Genomic DNA, 13341 nt, shown 5'->3' on the forward strand with positions numbered 1-13341 from the left:
CTGCGGCCTTCCAAATTAGCACCGACTGCGCTTAAAAGCCATTAGATATTTCCATCAAATTTCCCAATTCAGTTTTCTTTCGCGGCCCGAGCTTTCGAGAAATGAGAAAGGAGCTTAAAGTGTTCAGAGTGGGGTGGGGGAAGGAATCAAGCAGGGGTTAACTTGTCTGGAAATGGGGTCTTTGTGCTCGAGCCTGACCTTCGAGCCAATTTGGAGTCTCTCTCTCTCTCTCGACAAGCTGCCCCCCTCCCCTCCTGCCCCCTCTACAACCCCCCCCCCCCCCTCCCCCGTACCCACTCTAATCTAATTATCTTTTATTAAGGATTTGAAGGCCCTTTGATTTTAAATGGGCTTTTTCCTGTCGCTTGTGCTTGTTTGGAAAGATTAAAGTCTCACTCAGGTTCCCATGTCAAAGATCAGTGCTGTGGTCAGGGACTGGGAGAGGCACAAAGCTGAGGTAATGAATGGAGAGAGAGAAACGAGGGGCTTGTAGGATCAAAGGCAGAGTCCTGTGAAGTGTGACTGAATTGGATTAAGACTTGGGAATTATCAGCCTGCAAAGCGGAGAGGAGGTGGGGCGGGCGGGGGGGGGCGTGGTTTCTATGTCATTTCTATTCTCATATCCATGTCTGAGGTAATTCGGGCCCTGCCGGACTGCGTCTCGTTGGGCAATCCCCTAATCGCAGTACCTCGTGAACCTTCATCGACAGGGGTGGTGGGGCAGCACAGTTGCGTAGTGGTTAGCACTGTTACATCCTGGGACTGCGGCGCCGAGGACCCGGGTTCGATCCCGGCTCTGGGTCACTGTCCGTGTGGAGTTTGCACATTCTCCCCGCGTCTGCGTGGGTTTCGCCCCCACCCCCTACCAGAGTAGGTAGATTGGCCAGGCTAAATTGCCCCTTAATAGGAAAAAATTAATTGGGTACATTAAATTTATATTAAAAAAAACATTAACTTCTATTTCCGCCTCTGCATTGTCGTCTCCAAAGTCCCTCAATGATTTGTTGTTGACACCCTTCCTGTACTTGATCAGGGGACATAGTGTAGTGGTAATGTCGCTGGCCCAGTAACCCAGAGGCCCAGGCTAATGCTCCGGGGACATGGGTCCAAATCCCGCTGCGGCAGCTGGTGGAATTTAAGTTCAATTAATTAAGAAATCTGGAACCCATCTGGTTCATAAATGTCCTTTAGAGAAGGAAGTGGTCTGGCTGGCAGCAATGTGGTTGATGCTTAAATGCCCTCTAGGGATCAGCAACAAATGCTGGGCTGGCCGGTGATGCCACATCTCGTGGGGGGGGGGCGAGGGGTGGGGGGGTTAGGGAGGCGAGGGGGGCAATTCTCTGGGTGCATTGCGCCCGATGCAAATCCCACTATGTCAGGAGATTTTCGGGAGAAGCTTGGAAGCGGGATTTGTACCAGGTGGCAAATGGTTTCTGACGCTCCCGGCTCGCCCCAGCAGCGGTAACGTGATTCGTGCCCTCGCTGGGAGGAGCTTTAAGCCGAATTCTCCCTACTCCTGCAATTCTCCCACCTGTCGGAGCAACATGAGGTCGGCGCAAGCCACTCGCCACTCCTGATCTCTGCAAACCGAGACCAGACGAGATGAGCACGCTGGTGGGGGGGGGGGGGGGGGGGGGGGGGGCGCGTCCTCAGAGGTCATTGTCGGCCCCAGGCGCTCGGGGGCATGGCTTGGCACCCTTGCAGTGCAAGTTGGCAGTGCCATGGACCGAGGCCTGAAGGGGTGGGGCCTTAAGGGTGGCCCATTGGTAGGGCACCGATGCCAGTGATCTGAAGCGTGGGGGGGGGGGGGGGGGGGGGGGCGCGTTGCCGACAAGGATGGATTAAATTAATGCTGCTGCCTAGGATCGGGATTGGGGGGTGAGAATTATTTTTTGTTTAATTTTCCCGTTAAGGATCAGTGGCCAATCCACCTACCAAGCACATTTTGGGTTGTGTGGGGGATGAGACCCAAGCCGACACGGGGAGAATGTGCGAACTCCACATGGACAGTCACCCGGAGCCGGGATCGAACAGGGCCCTCCATGCCGTGAGGCATCAGGGCTAACCATTGCGCCACTCAGCCGCCCCCCCCGCCCCCCCCCCCCCCCCACCTCGGGGAAATTATATCGGCAAGGATCGGGTTGGTGGGGGGAGGGAGGTGGGGGAATGATGCCACTGAGGATCGTGGGAGGGGAGAAATGATGCCAGCGAAGATTGGGGGTGGGGGTATGATGCCGGCGATGATCGGGTGTGGGGGATGATGGGCACCCTGATGCCTGTCAGATGTGTGTGTGTGGTTGAGGGGTGACCCGAACATTGCCGACCTACGCCGCACACGTTACCCGCTGGAGGCCAGGCTGAGAAATAATTTGGGAGAATTGTGCCCTTGACCTCTGCTACACGTACATCAGTGACCCACCTTTACTTCTCCACCACCTGGCTCCATCCCTTGCGCGTGCGCGTGTGTGTGTTTTGTGTTGTGTGTGTTTGGCGGGAGATTTAGTTTCACTGCAATTGATGACGAGATTGATTGACTTGTCAGTTCAGTGGGGTCTGGAGCCACATCACCCTCCCATAGCTGCACTGCCCCTACAATTATTAATCTGCCGAGACCTAGGTAAGGAGGCTACGTTTACTTTATATCCTTATGAACATTGTTCATTGTATGTTATATACTATAGGCAGTTGACTACCCTGGCACTCAGTGAGTACATGTTTTTGTTTCTCGGCATTTTAAAGCCTTTCTAGAGGCTTTTCGGCCTTCTTAGAGTCATGTGAGAGTACCTTTAAGAAATGGATGTTTGGGCAATGTACCTTTAAGAAATGGAGCAGCTCCTATTACTGAAGTGATGTCAGAGGGTGGGGGGAGCTGAGCTGAGATCACTTCTGTTTTTTGGGAGTTTTAGTTTCAGTTTTGAGAAAAAGAGCTTGGGTGTGTCTGTGTTTGCAGTGAGCTGGATCTGCTGTGATCTCTGCCAGGAAAGATTATCTCTGAATCATTTGGGTGATTTAAACTCATAATAGTCATGTCTTTAACCTGATGTGTTTCTGTTTAAAGGTGTTAAGTCTTTTGGAGGTTTGAAGGAACATTTTGAGGGATTATTTAGTGTTGTATTATTTTCGGGGTTATCTTTGGAGTAAGGGGTGTTAAGGGATCCAATGTGTATTTTAAAAGGTTAAGTTGAATTTGTGGAATAAAAATTGTTTTGTGTTTAAAAACCCATGTGTCCATAATTGTAATACCACACCTGGAGACCAAGCCGTGTGCTGCAAAAGCAACAATCCATTAAAGGGAGAGGTTGGTTGAACTCCATGATACATTTTGGGGTTCTGAAAACGCCGCTCCCATAACAGCACTGTCAATTCGTGTTTTTGCTCCAGCCCAGTCGCAGAGCAGACAGCAGTGCGCCTTCTTATTTTGAATCTCTGGACTCTTGGCCAGCCAATAGAAAGCTTTCCAGATTAGGTGCCCCACCACTGCCGGTCCAGGAGGGTCGGCGACTCTGTAGATTGGCGAAGCTGGGGCTGTTCTCCGAGCAGAAGGAAGGATTAAGAGGAGATAGAAGAAGGGTGCTCAAAAAGCCTGAGGCTTCTGGGCAAAGCCGATGGGTGGGGGAGGGGGGGGGGGGGGAGGGGCTGTTCCCATTGACCCAAGAATGGAAAAGCGCAGGACACAGATTTAAGGTGATTGGCAAAGGAGGTGACGTGAGGGGAAAACCTCGAGCGGTAAAGGCCAGGCACGAACGCCCTGAGAGTGTGGCGTTTCAGAAGAGAACTTGACAATTGCCCAAAGAGCAAAGCAAATGACAGGGCTGAGGGGGGGAAAAGGTGCACTGAGCTAAGTTGCTGAGACAGGCAGCCAACAGGGGAAGCGATGGGCTCTATAACCTTTCTTGGGCTACAATGATTATTTTTTTCCCTGCCTTACCATCCAAGCGCCTTGGGGCATTTTTTTTTACATTAAAAGGCTCTGTATCAACGCATGTTATTGTTGCCTTTGCTTAGGGCAGCACGGTGGCCTAGTGGTTAGCACAGCTGCCTCACAGCGCTGAGGTCCCAGGTTCGAATCCCGGCTCTGGGTCACTGTCCGTGTGGAGTTTGCACATTCTCCCCGTGTCTGCGTGGGTTTCGCCCCCACAACCCAAAAAAATGTGCAGAGGAGGTGGATTGGCTACGCTAAATTGCCCCTTAATTGGAAAAAATAATTGGGTAATCTAAATTTAAAAAAAAAAAATTGTTGCCTTTGCTTGTAACGAGTCAGGTCAATAGCGGTGATCCTCATATTTTAAGAAGTCTGACAGCGCGCATCAAGCAAAGCAAGATTCCTTCCCAGTCTTTTGGACTACTTTGGACTCGGGTCCTTCTGTGAGAAGTGGGCAAAATAAATTAAATCTCCGCACACCTGACTGAAAGGCACCCGTGTCCATCTGCACAAGGTGCCTCAATACTGAGTAAAAAGAGAAAATGCTGGATAAACCCAGCAGGCCGCTCAGCGTCTGTGGAGAGAGAAACAGGGTGAATGTTTCCAGCCCAACGTCACCCAACAGCAGAGCTGAAGAGGGTTAGAAAAGGGGCAGCACGGTGGCGCAGTGGGTTAGCCCTGCAGCCTCAGGGCGCCGAGGTCCCAGGTTCGATCCCGGCTCTGGGTCACTGTCCGTGAGGAGTTTGCACGTTCTCCCCGTCTTTGTGTGGGTTTCACCCCCACAACCCAAAGGTTGGGCAGCACGGTAGCATAGTGGTTAGCATCAATGCTTCACAGCTCCAGGGTCCCAGGTTCGATTCCCGGCTGGGTCACTGTCTGTGCGGAGTCTGCACGTCCTCCCCGTGTGTGCGTGGGTTTCCTCCGGGTGCTCCGGTTTCCTCCCACAGTCCAAAGATGTGCGGGTTAGGTGGATTGGCCATGCTAAATTGCCCGTAGTGTCCTAAAAAGTAAGGTTAAGGGGGAGTTGTTGGGTTACGGGTATAGGGTGGATATGTGAGTTTGAGTAGGGTGATTCATTGCTCGGCACAACATCGAGGGCCGAAGGGCCTGTTCTGTGCTGTACTGTTCTAAGTTCTAAGTGTGCGGGCTAGGTGGATTGGCCCCGCCAAATTGCCCCTTAATTGGAAAAGAAACAAATGAATTGGGTACTCTAAATTTATATTAAAAAAAGAAACGTGATGAATTAATCCAGTTGGAGAGAGGGGCTGGGGGGGGGGGGGGGGGGGGGGGTGGAATGGATGGTACAGAGTGCTAAGGGGAGATGGTTGGGTTGTGGTAATATCACCGGAATGCTTGCTGGCATGCCGCAGGCTAACCCTCTGGGTTCAAACCCCAGCAAGGCAGACGGTGGGATTTAAAACCCAATTCATAAATCCGGAGTCCCAACGGCGATGGCCACGACGGCCGACTGTCAGCGGTCGTTACAAAAACCCATCTGGTTCACTCATGCCCCACCCCTTGAAGGAAGGAAATCTGCCGTCCAGACCAGTCTATCCCACTTGTGGTTCCAGAGCCAGCGGTTGACTTTTGCTGGCCCGGGCAAGTCACTCAGCTCAAGGACAATTAGGGATGGGCAGGAGAGTAAATTGGCCGTGCCAGTGATCCCCACATCCTATGAAGGACTAAGGTTTTTTTAAAAGATTCGGCCACACCCGATGAGTATTTTTGCAGGTTTTCCAATTTCCAGCGTTGGTCGTGTTTCGCCGTTAACCACAAGCATCGTTACATAAACTCCGACATTACAATGGCGACCACCCCTCAAAAGTACCTCATTGGCTGCAAAGTGGTTTGGGGCATTCAGAGGTTGTGAAAGTCGCTATATAAATGCAATTTTTTTTCCCCTGATGCCCCGGCTGAAAGGGTGATGGGGGTAGATTTAATAGTAACTTGCAAAAGGGAACTGGGTAAATAGCTGAGCAGGAAAGGTTGGCAGGGCTCTGGGGAAAGAGTGGGAGGAGTGTGACTCATTGGGCAGCTCTTTCAGGGAGCCGGCAGGGGTACGTGATGGGCAGAATGGCCTTCCGCTGCGCAGTTTCTGGTTCTCCAATGTCTCAAACCATTTCTGTAAGCCGGGGCGTAGGGGTGCCACGAATTCACATTTATCTGGTGCCCATATCTTCTGTGCCACATGGGAACAAAACATCTTTGGGTGTATAACGTGCCAAACAAGGGACCAAAGCCAACCCATCAACTTGTAGTTTCCTAGGGGTGGCATGTGGCACAGTGGTTAGCACTGGGACTTCAGCGCTGAGGAACCGGGTTCGAATCCTGGCCCTGGGTCACTGTCCACGTGGAGTTTGCACATTCTCCCCGTGTCTGCGTGGGTTTCACCCCCACAACCCAAAGATGTGCAGGTTAGGTGGATTGGCCACGCTAAATTGCCCCTTAATGGGAACAAAAAATAATTGGGTACTCTTAAGTTTTAAAAAAAGCTTGTCGTTTCCTGGCGTGCAGTGACGGGTTGTTACGCGATGCTATGGGATCTGCGGCGTATCACAGCTAAACGCGGTAGCGTTCAAATTTTGAATGGAGTTTTCATTTGGAAACTACGATTAATTTTTTGAAGCGGCTTTTCGAAGATGTGACAAAAAGCAAACTTCTGCGAAAGCCCTGGAGAGGTCTGTGGGTGGTTAGCAGTACCAAATATTGAACAGGATCCAAAGATTAAAGGCCACGGTTAACATTGCAAGATGGGAGATTTTAAGACATACATAAATGACTGCCAAATGTTTTGATTTGGCATTGTTCAGTGTTTGCCACATGTACGTTAACCCAATGTTTTTTGTGATTAGATTTGCAACTTAGTCACTCAGGTTAAGTTCATCACTGAATGATGACGTGCGTTCGCCGAACTTTGGGATTCTCAAACATGTTCACTGACTTGTTTTGTTGCTGTGTGGGGAGGGGGGGTCGGGGTCGGGGTCGAGAGCGAGGCAGGGGAAGTGAGGTTTCGATAGAGAAACTGCGCGTAATGTCAGAATCTTTGAGTGGGGAGGGAGGTGGAGGGAAACTCGATCTCTTCAGGCTTGAAAAGAGACGTCTGCGATCTGACTGTCGCTATCTTAAGTGATCGGGAACAGGTTCATCCAGAAATATACCTTAAAAGTGCAAGCGACGGAGGAGGGGTCCCTCCCTCTCTTGGTTGGATGGACCCAAATGGGCCTTATCTGTAACTAGCTAATGATACGGGAGATGGGGAAGATGATGGCACAATGATAGTATCACTGCCCTAGTAATCCAGAGACCAAGGTTAATGCTCTGGGGATGTGGGTTCAAATCCCACCACGGCAGCTAGTGCCCCAGAATGAATAAAAAGGTTCTAACCATAGAACATAGAACAGGCCCTTCGGCCCTCAATGTTGTGCCGAGCCATGATCACCCTACTCAAACCCACGTATCCACCCTATACCCATAACCCCGTTGTACTGTTTTGTTCTTTCTAGGGGATTTAAATTCAATTAATAACATCTAGGATTGAAAGTCAGTCCCAGTAATGGCGACCATGATAACTATCATCGATTGTTGTTTAAAACCCAGCTGCTTCACTGATGTCCACAGGGGAAGGAAATCTGCCTTCCTTACCCGGTCTGGCCTACATGTGACTCCAGACCGCACAGCGATGTGGTTGACTCTTTCTTAATTTAGCGTGGCCAGTCCACCTACCCTGCACATCTTTGGGTTGTGGGGGTGAGACCCACGCAAACACGGTGAGAATGTGCAAACTCCACACGGACAGTGACCTGGGACCGGGATCGAACCCAGGTCCGCGGCGCCATGAGGCAGCAGTGCCAAGCAGCGCGCCACCGTACCTCCCATGTGGTTGACTGTTAACAGTTCTCAAGGGCAGTGAAGGGTGGGCAACAAACACTGCTTTGGGGCAGCACGGTGGCCTAGTGGTTAGCACAGCTGCCTCACGGCGCTGAGGTCCCAGGTTCGATCCCGGCTCTGGGTCACTGTCTTTTTTCTTTCTTTGTGATATGGGCGTCGTTGAAAGAGCCATTTGTTGCCCATTCCTAAACGCCATGGAACTGAGAGGCTTGATAGGCCATTTCACAGGGACAGTTAAGAGTCAACCACATCGCTGTGGGCTCTGAAGCCATATGTTGGCCAGGCCGGGTAAGGATGGCAGATTTCCTTCTCTAAAGGACATGCGTGAACCAGATGGGCTTTTACAACAATCGATGATAGTTCCATGGTCATCTTGACTGAGACTAGCTTTCAATGCCAGATTTTATGATCTGCAGGGCAGCACGGTGGCGCAGTGGTTAGCACTGCAGTCTCACGGCGCCGAGGTCCCAGGTTCGATCCCAGCTCTGGGTCACTGTCTGTGTGGAATTTGCACATTCTCCCCGTGTTTGTGTGGGTTTCACCCCCACAACCCAAAGATGTGCGGGGTAGGTGGATTGAACACACTAAACGCTAAACGCTAACACCAAGAAAAAAATGAATTAACACACTAAATTTATTTTAAAAAAAGCTTCCCTCATGGGACTTGAACCCACGTTCCCCAAAGCATTAGCCTCGGGTCAAGGGACTAGCAATCTGAAATGAAAGTGATTGGAGATGAAAATTGCTTATTGTCACAAGTAGGCTTTAAATGAAGTTAACAGTTAAAAGCTCCTAGTCGCCACATTCCGGCGCCTGTTCGCGGAGGCTGGTACGGGAATTGAACCGTGCTGCTGGCCCGTCTGGGTCTGCTTTCAAAGCCAGCGATTTAGCCCAGTGTGCTAAACCAGTCCCTTCTAGCAACATCAGCCTAGTAACATTACCACTGCCCCACCGTCTCCTTCCTACCTCAAGGGAACACGAGCCATGGTTCTGTGCAACTCTTCCTCGTGATTTAAACCCCTTTGAGCCCCGGTGGATCAGTACTCCAGGGCCTGAGATGTGGTGCCCAGAGTGAATGTACTGCTCCAGATGGGATCTGACCGAGGATCCATGCGTTTGGGGCATTACTTCCTTTCCTTTGTAGTCCTGCCCCCTTGAGATAAAGGCACAACATTCCATTAGCCTTTTTGATTAGCGCTGCTACAGTCAATATAGTGGTAAGGGTTTTTAGATGTATGGATTGTTAAAGATGTGGGTATTTCCTCACCATCTGGTGTCAATTGCAGCCTGTTAGAATGTCTATTTTTGATCATATGTGCAGTCATTAGTTGGACTCTACACGCTGGGAAAATATCCCATGTTCTGCTGATCCTAAGAACTCCCTTGTGTTTGGTTTCATCATTTTCTCATGTGTCTGTGGCCGTTTTAGATCCTTAGGCCGTGTGAAGCGCCCGGGGATATATTTTTTTCCCCCGTGTCAAAGGGGCCATACGTGTGAGCGTTGTTGCTGGAGCTATGTGGAGTGTGATGACGGTGAGTGGCAACAGCATCCTCTGGTGCTCCTTTGGAACTCTCCTGGCTGCTGGGAATGCGAGGCAGAGTTTTAACTTTATCTTTTGAGAATGTGCCGAATGCCGAAACATTTCAAATGGGAACATCGGTGGAGTGGAACCCCGCACATCGCCGGGAAAAGCTGGTGGGCGATTGCCGTTATCTGCGAATCGCTCCTGTTCTCGCGGGAGCTAATCTATCTAACCACGGGCTTACATTCTCGCCGTGAATCACGGCAGAGTGGAAGTCAAATGACAAGCCGACAGACCTTTGGCTTTCCCGGGTTGGCGATTCCCTCCGGCTGCCTGAGCTCCCATCTTTTCCCTGGACTTCGGCTCATCCAAAACGCGACTACCAAGTCCCATTCAGCGATCGGCGTGCCGGCCTCTCTGGCTGGGGGTCTCCTTTCTTCCGCGCCGGCCCCTGTAGCCCTGCTACATGTTGGGTCGGGGCCGGTGCGGAGATGGGAGCCACTGCGCACGCATGCGTGCGTTGGCAGCGGTGCCACTGCGCTTGCACGGACCCCGCGGCGCCGAGTTGACGCCGGGATCAACAGCTGGAGCGGCGTGAATCGCTCCAGTGCCGTGCTGGCCCCCTGTCGGGGCCAGAATTGCTGATCCTGAGGCCGCGTTGACGCCGTCGAGAAACGCGACGGCCTTTCCGACGGCGTCAACACTTAACTTCAGGATCACAGAATGCCACCCAATATGTTGTGGATCTAACCAGGGATCAGGCTGTTTTATATCTGGCAATGTCTAATTTAGTGAACTACCTCGGAGTAAAATATCCCCTAGGAAACAGTGACCACAACATGGTAGACTTTAGCATTCAGTTGGAGAGTGAGAATCTAGGGTCAGAAACAACTGTGTTGAACTTAAATAAGGGTAATTACAAAAGAAGAAGGGCCAGGTTTGCTGGAATGGACTGGGAAAGGAATTGAGCAAAAATGACGCATGTACAGCAATGGCAGATTTTTATTGAAATAGTTCATGACTCACAATAAAGATATATCCCAGTGAGGAAGAAGGATTCTAGGAAGAGGTTAGCTCGACCATGGTTAACCAAGGAAATTAAGAATAATATTAAATTGAAAGAAAAAACATACAATGTGGCAAAGATTAGGGGCCAGTCAGAGGATTGGGAAAGTTTTAAAAAACAACAAAAGATTTTTAAAACATTTTAGAGTACCCAATTCATTTTTTCCAGTTAAGGGGCAATTTAGCCTGGCCAATCCACATACCCTGCACGTCTTTGGGTTGTGGGGGCAAAACCCACGCAAACACGGGGTGAGTGTGCAAACTCCACACGGACAGTGACCCAGAGCCGGGATCGAACCTGGGACCTCGGCGCCATAGTAATAATAATCGCTTATTGTCACAAGTAGGCTTCAGTGAAGTTACTGTGAAAAGCCCCTAGCCACATTCCGGCGCCTGTTCGGGGAGGCTGGTACGGGAATTGAACCCGCGCTGCTGGCCTCGTTCTGCATTACAAGCCAGTTGTTTAGCTCACTGTGCTGAACCAGCCCATGAGGCAGCAGTGCTAACCAGTGCGCCACCATGCGGGAAAGTAGAGTTGAGGATTATCACATCAGATCATTCATTGTGATAACCCTGAGCAGACCACGGGGGATCACGAACCAATCTCCCCGTGTGGCTTGTAGAGTATGAGTAGCAGGCAGAGGCACCCAGATGGGACCTACTAGTGAGACCTATAAATGCTCCTCCCAGACACGGAATGGGAATTCCGACAGTCCCGGGCTGGGGAATTAATGTTGCACTACACAGTAGCAGCTCTACCTTTTGAATTTAAAATAAACCTGTTTCGCCTTTGTATCTCCCGGATTACTACCTTGGTGACTTGGATCAAGTATGAGTTCTGGACAGCCTTCCTTGAAACTCCGGTAAGAAACAAAGTGCGAGGATAACCCAGAAATGCCCCTATTCAGAACATTCAACCCATATGATGTCGCATAGAGCCCAGTATGCTGAAAGAATTCCCCTTTTTTGTGCAAATGACATTGAAATTGACGACTGACACAAGGTAATCCTTCTGACTACCCTGATCTTCGGCGTCATTTGAAAACATTTTTTTTTAGAGTATCCAATTATTTTTTCCAATTAAGGGGCAATTTTGCGTGGCCGATCCACCTAGCCTGCACATCTTTGGGTTGTGGGGGTGAGACCCACGCAGACACAGGGAGAATGTGCAAACTCTACACGGACAGTGTGCCAGGGCCAGGATTAGAACCCGGGTCCTCAGCGCCGTAGGCAGCAATGCTAACCACTGAACCACCATGCCGCTTTAAAAGAAAATTTAGAATAGCCAATTAATTTTTTCCAATTAAGGGGTAATTTAGCGTGGCCAATCCACCTACCCTGCACATCTTTGAGTTGTGGGGGTGAAACCCACGCAAACACGGGGAGAATGTGCAAACTCCACACGGACAGTGACCCAGAGCCGGAATTGAACCTGGGACCTCGGCGCCGTGAGGCTGCAGGGCTAACCCACTGGGCCACTGTGCTGCCAACCTTCAGTATCATTAAGAGTTTGACATACTTGGCAGCCAGCCTCGGACTCAAAAACCTTTCACGAATAGCTGGATTTAGTGGAAAACCACCGTGATCTAAAACCATCGCTAATTCTCCAGCATTACAGATTTAACACGGCTAGAAGGGCCCTCGGAAAATACTTGGTGGAATTCCTGATCAGGCTCAGGAAAGTGGCGGAAAACAGAGTACGGGCCATCCCTTCCTGAGCTGCTACGGGACCGATTGGTATGCGGAATAAACAACGTCGCGACACAGAGAAAGCTACAGGAAAACTTACCCTAGATGTTAAAAGAGCAATAGAACCTGTGTTGCCCTTGGAGAATGCTGAGAAAGGAACTTCAAGGGTCAATGGACGGTAGACTGCTCAATGTAGGGCGCCACCAACACCTCCCCCCCCCCCCCCCCCCCCACTCCCCCACCCCCTAGGTTGCCCCAATTAAAATCAATCTCCAGGTCAGTGGTCACACTCTGGAAATGGAAGTGGACATAGGAGCCACCATCTCTATTATTGGGGAACAGACTTTCAGGCGCCGCTGAATGGGCATCGTTCCCGTGGACCTGCGAGACACCAAGGCCAATTGGCCACAAATACAGGGGAACCTCTGTAGGCACCACCCTGACCCCGGTGACCCATGGGCAGTAGACGGTCTGACTCCCTCTGATAGTCGTATGTGTACCAGGGTCTAGTCTTCATGGGGAGAGACTGTCTCCAACGGATCTGTTTGGTCTGCCGGCGAATTTTCAAAACGGCAACTTGCGGCCGATACGAGGTGATCGGAAAATACCTTGGTAAAAATCAAGGGAACAAGGGCAAAAAATCTATGTAGACACTGATGCCCCTATCAAAGTCAGGGCACGACGAGTCCCCTGTGCCTTGCTCATCATGGTGGAGACCAAACACAAGCGACTGGAGAGTCTTGGCAGCATACGCCCATTGCAATGTGCAGAATTGGCCGCACCAGTAGATCCGATCCTCAAGCCCGACAGGTCGGGTCTGCCTTTGCAGGGACTATAAACGAACTGATAACTGAGCCTTCCGTCTTAGACTGGTATCCTGTGATGCGCCTCGGGGACCTCTATGCAAAACTGGCAGGGATCCACGCTTTACCAGGCTTGATATGACCCACGTAACCCTCCAGCTAGAGCTCCATGCGGCATCCAGGAAACACGTAATTATCAATACACAAAAGGGCTTTGATGAGTACGCCTGCCTGCCTTCTGGAGTCTCGTAGTGTGCGCCATTTTCCAGCGGGTATGGAAAATATCCTGCAAGGGTTGCCTTAGTTGGCAGTGCATCTGAATGATGTGTGAATCACAGGAGTCACCGGAAAAGAACATCTGACAAACCCAGGGGAAGTCCTACAATGATTCTCTAATGCGGGTGTTCGCCTCAAGCAGGGAAAATGTGGGTTCCAGGCAGGCGCCACAGGG

The sequence above is a fragment of the Scyliorhinus canicula genome, chromosome 25 (assembly GCF_902713615.1).
Source record: "Scyliorhinus canicula chromosome 25, sScyCan1.1, whole genome shotgun sequence".
Lineage (NCBI taxonomy): Eukaryota > Metazoa > Chordata > Chondrichthyes > Carcharhiniformes > Scyliorhinidae > Scyliorhinus > Scyliorhinus canicula.